The sequence below is a fragment of the Hyla sarda genome, unplaced genomic scaffold, assembly GCF_029499605.1.
Source record: "Hyla sarda isolate aHylSar1 unplaced genomic scaffold, aHylSar1.hap1 scaffold_677, whole genome shotgun sequence".
NCBI classification, from domain to species: Eukaryota; Metazoa; Chordata; class Amphibia; order Anura; family Hylidae; genus Hyla; species Hyla sarda.
The window spans coordinates 21755-27500 of NW_026610694.1; the positions used below are offsets into that span (position 1 = coordinate 21755).

The following is a 5746-nucleotide window of genomic DNA, read 5'->3' on the forward strand; positions in this document are numbered from 1 at the left end:
TATATATATATACATATAGAGAGAGAGAGAGAGAGAGAGAGATAAATATATATAGAGATAGATGGGTGGATAGATAGATAGATAGATAGATACACATAGATACACATACATACATACATACATACATACATACATACGTGTGTATTGTTGGAGTTGCAAACATGGGTGCACTTGACAAACTCAGTGCGGCTATTCCCCATTGAAAGATTGTTGCACCCAGGACCCTTAGCACTGGGATATGCTACTCAATACCACTGGCATGGCCAGGTGTAAACAACATCTGACCTTTGTTGTGTATGTAACCATGGAGATTGTGATGTCGCCTAGGCCCACCAAAGAACAGCCTTGTCAGAAGCAGCACTGCCATGAGCAGAAGTAGCAGCACCATAGGTTGTCAAATAAGTTGGATTTAACCAAGACAAGTGAGTCCAATAGGATGCAGGTATGTCCTCTATCCTTACAGCTTCCCGTGGCTGTTGGTTTTATACCGTTTGGGGACAGCCAAGGAGGCGTCAGCAGGCAACACAGGTAAGTGTGTGCTTGTGTGTGTGTGTGTGTGTGTGTTTCCTATGCAGATCCTAAACCCAGTATCAAATGCAAGTAGGAGGAGTAAGAAGGGTTCCTGCCAAAGCCAGGTTATGGATTGCATTTAAAAATAGTCCATCAGAGTGAAATGGACTCCCATCTTCCTGCTTAGCAATAATGATATGGGTTTAGGGTCTGCTGTGTGTACTGGTGGGTGACTGCCACCCAGCCAGAGTGTGTATGGGAGGCTGCCAGCCAGCCTCCCTTCCTACAAGTAGTGATGGTGCATGTGAAGGGGACAGCGTTGGTTCCTCCCCTTTCACAGTTATCACTTCTCATCCTTCCTTTTGGCTGGTATCAAATGTGGTGTCTGTTTATATCAGTTTAATATCTGATATGTTCCCTATCTGGTATCATATATTAAGTGCACCACCAGGTTTCAGTGTTGGAAAGAAAGATTACCTGTTTATTTGCTGCTGCTGCTGCTGCAGCTGCTTGCTGGCTAGACCAGTGGGTCCCTACTGCAGGCAAAAGACAATAGGTGGTGCCTATGTGCCTAGGTAGATAGGACATCAGCTATGAGGCATTTGTTTGTACAAACTGCTGCTCACAACTAATGTTGTAATATAGTGTCTCCATCTGCTGGTGGTATTGAATAAGCAATAGTGCAATGATAGGGTCTGAAAAAGAAGAAAAATAAGAAGCAGCAGCATAGGAAAGAAGGAAAACATGGAGAGAAGAAAAAAAGAAGGTAAAAATGAGGTGAAAACATGTTTAAAAAAGTATTTCCATCTCTCTCTCTCTCTATATGTATATATATATATATATATATATATATATATATATATATATATTTAAAAGAAAAAAAATTTATATATATATATATATATACATATATATAGAGAGAGAGAGATAAATATATATAGAGATAGATGGGTGGATAGATAGATAGATAGACATACATACACACATACACACATACACACATACACACATACACACATACATACATACATACATACATATGTGTGTATTGTTGGAGTTGCAAACATGGGTGCACTTGACAAACTCAGTGCGGCTATTCCCCATTGAAAGATTGTTGCACCCAGGACCCTTAGCACTGGGATATGCTACTCAATACCACTGGCATGGCCAGGTGTAAACAACATCTGACCTTTGTTGTGTATGTAACCATGGAGATTGTGATGTCGCCTAGGCCCACCAAAGAACAGCCTTGTCAGAAGCAGCACTGCCATGAGCATAAGTAGCAGCACCATAGGTTGTCAAATAAGTTGGAATTAACCAAGACAAGTGAGTCCAATAGGATGCAGGTATGTCCTCTATCCTTACAGCTTCCCGTGGCTGTTGGTTTTATACCGTTTGGGGACAGCCAAGGAGGCGTCAGCAGGCAACACAGGTAAGTGTGTGCTTGTATGTGTGTGTGTGTGTGTGTGTGTGTGTGTTTCCTATGCAGATCCTAAACCCAGTATCAAATGCAAGTAGGAGGAGTAAGAAGGGTTCCTGCCAAAGCCAGGTTATGGATTGCATTTAAAAATGGTCCATCAGAGTGAAATGGACTCCCATCTTCCTGCTTAGCAATAATGATATGGGTTTAGGGTCTGCTGTGTGTACTGGTGGGTGACTGCCACCCAGCCAGAGTGTGTATGGGAGGCTGCCAGCCAGCCTCCCTTCCTACAAGTAATGATGGTGCATGTGAAGGGGACAGCGTTGGTTCCTCCCCTTTCACAGTTATCACTTCTCATCCTTCCTTTTGGCTGGTATCAAATGTGGTGTCTGTTTATATCAGTTTAATATCTGATATGTCCCCTATCTGATAGCATATATTAAATGCACTACCAGGTTTCAGTGTTGGAAAGAAAGATTATCTGTTTATTTGCTGCAGCTGCTTGCTGTCTAGTCCAGTGGGTCCCTACTGCAGGCAATAGACAATAGGTAGTGCCTATGTGCCTAGGTGGATAGGACATCAGCTATGAGGCATTTGTTTGTACAAACTGCTGCTCACAACTAATGTTGTAATATAGTGTCTCCATCTGCTGGTGGTATTGAATAAGCAATAGTGCAATGATAGGGTCTGAAAAAGAAGAAAAATAAGAAGCAGCAGCATAGGAAAGAAGGAAAACACGGAGAGAAGAAAAAAAGAAGGTAAAAATGAGGTGAAAACATGTTTAAAAAAGTATTTCCATCTCTCTCTCTCTATATATGTATATACATATATATATATATATATATATATATATATATATATATTTAAAAGAAAAAAAAATTATATATATATATATACATATATAGAGAGAGAGATAAATATATATAGAGATAGATGGGTGGATAGATAGATAGATAGACATACATACACACATACACACATACACACATACATACATACATATGTGTGTATTGTTGGAGTTGCAAACATGGGTGCACTTGACAAACTCAGTGCGGCTATTCCCCATTGAAAGATTGTTGCACCCAGGACCCTTAGCACTGGGATATGCTACTCAATACCACTGGCATGGCCAGGTGTAAACAACATCTGACCTTTGTTGTGTATGTAACCATGGAGATTGTGATGTCGCCTAGGCCCACCAAAGAACAGCCTTGTCAGAAGCAGCACTGCCATGAGCATAAGTAGCAGCACCATAGGTTGTCAAATAAGTTGGATTTAACCAAGACAAGTGAGTCCAATAGGATGCAGGTATGTCCTCTATCCTTACAGCTTCCCGTGGCTGTTGGTTTTATACCGTTTGGGGACAGCCAAGGAGGCGTCAGCAGGCAACACAGGTAAGTGTGTGCTTGTGTGTGTGTGTGTGTGTTTCCTATGCAGATCCTAAACCCAGTATCAAATGCAAGTAGGAGGAGTAAGAAGGGTTCCTGCCAAAGCCAGGTTATGGATTGCATTTAAAAATGGTCCATCAGAGTGAAATGGACTCCCATCTTCCTGCTTAGCAATAATGATATGGGTTTAGGGTCTGCTGTGTGTACTGGTGGGTGACTGCCACCCAGCCAGAGTGTGTATGGGAGGCTTCCAGCCAGCCTCCCTTCCTACAAGTAGTGATGGTGCATGTGAAGGGGACAGCGTTGGTTCCTCCCCTTTCACAGTTATCACTTATCATCCTTCCTTTTGGCTGGTATCAAATGTGGTGTCTGTTTATATCAGTTTAATATCTGATATGTTCCCTATCTGGTAGCATATATTAAGTGCACCACCAGGTTCCAGTGTTGGAAAGAAAGATTACCTGTTTATTTGCTGCTGCAGCTGCTTGCTGGCTAGTCCAGTGGGTCCCTACTGCAGGCAAAAGACAATAGGTGGTGCCTATGTGCCTAGGTGGATAGGACATCAGCTATGAGGCATTTGTTTGTACAAACTGCTGCTCACAACTAATGTTGTAATATAGTGTCTCCATCTGCTGGTGGTATTGAATAAGCAATAGTGCAATGATAGGGTCTAAAAAAGAAGAAAAATAAGAAGCAGCAGCATATGAAAAAAGGAGGAAAGAAGGAAAACATGGAGAGAAGAAAAAAAAGAAGGTAAAAATGAGGTGAAAACATCATTAAGAAAGTATTTCCATCTCTCTCTCTCTCTCTATATGTATATATATATATATATATATATATATATATATATATATATATATATATTTAAAAGAAAAAAAAATTATATATATACATATATACATATAGAGAGAGAGAGATAAATATATATAGAGATAGATGGGTGGATAGATAGATAGATAGATAGAGAGAGAGATACACATACACACATACACACATACACACATACACACATACATACATACATAGATATGTGTGTATTGTTGGAGTTGCAAACATGGGTGCACTTGACAAACTCAGTGCGGCTATTCCCCATTGAAAGATTGTTGCACCCAGGATCCTTAGCACTGTGATATGCTACTCAATACCACTGGCATGGCCAGGTGTAAACAACATCTGACCTTTGTTGTGTATGTAACCATGGAGATTGTGATGTCGCCTAGGCTCACCAAAGATAAGCCTTGTCAGAAGCAGCACTGCCATGAGCAGAAGTAGCAGCACCATAGGTTGTCAAATAAGTTGGATTTAACCAAGACAAGTGAGTCCAATAGGATGCAGGTATGTTCTCTATCCTTACAGCTTCCCATGGCTGTTGGTTTTATACCGTTTGGGGACAGCCAAGGAGGCGTCAGCAGGCAACACAGGTAAGTGTGTGCTTGTGTGTGTGTGTGTGTGTGTGTGTGTGTTTCCTATGCAGATCCTAAACCCAGTATCAAATGCAAGTAGGAGGAGTAAGAAGGGTTCCTGCCAAAGCCAGGTTATGGATTGCATTTAAAAATGGTCCATCAGAGTGAAATGGACTCCCATCTTCCTGCTTAGCAATAATGATATGGGTTTAGGGTCTGCTGTGTGTACTGGTGGGTGACTGCCACCCAGCCAGAGTGTGTATGGGAGGCTGCCAGCCAGCCTCCCTTCCTACAAGTAGTGATGGTGCATGTGAAGGGGACAGCGTTGGTTCCTCCCCTTTCACAGTTATCACTTCTCATCCTTCCTTTTGGCTGGTATCAAATGTGGTGTCTGTTTATATCAGTTTAATATCTGATATGTCCCCTATCTGATAGCAGATATTAAGTGCACCACCAGGTTTCAGTGTTGGAAAGAAAGGTTATCTGTTTATTTGCTGCAGCTGCTTGCTGGTTAGTCCAGTGGGTCCCTACTGCAGGCAAAAGACAATAGGTGGTGCCTAGGTGGATAGGACATCAGCTATGAGGCATTTGTTTGTACAAACTGCTGCTCACAACTAATGTTGTAATATAGTGTCTCCATCTGCTGGTGGTATTGAATAAGCAATAGTGCAATGATAGGGTCTGAAAAAGAAGAAAAATAAGAAGCAGCAGCATAGGAAAGAAGGAAAACATGGAGAGAAGAAAAAAAGAAGGTAAAAATGAGGTGAAAACATGTTTAAAAAAGTATTTCCATCTCTCTCTCTCTCTATATGTATATACATATATATATATATATATATATATATATATATATATATATATATTTAAAAGAAAAAAAAATTATATATATATATATATATATATATATACATATATATAGAGAGAGAGATAAATATATATAGAGATAGATGGGTGGATAGATAGATAGATAGATAGACATACATACACACATACACACATACACACATACACACATACACACATAC

At 40.5% G+C, this 5746-nt stretch overlaps 2 pseudogenes; both read left to right on the forward strand.

Annotated features, from left to right (window-relative positions):
- The first annotated feature begins 857 nt into the window (after positions 1 to 857).
- LOC130343264 (U2 spliceosomal RNA) lies at positions 858 to 960 on the forward strand (annotated as a pseudogene).
- Positions 961 to 3644: 2684 nt separating this feature from the next.
- Positions 3645 to 3752, forward strand: LOC130343262 (U2 spliceosomal RNA; annotated as a pseudogene).
- The last annotated feature ends 1994 nt before the right edge of the window (positions 3753 to 5746 follow it).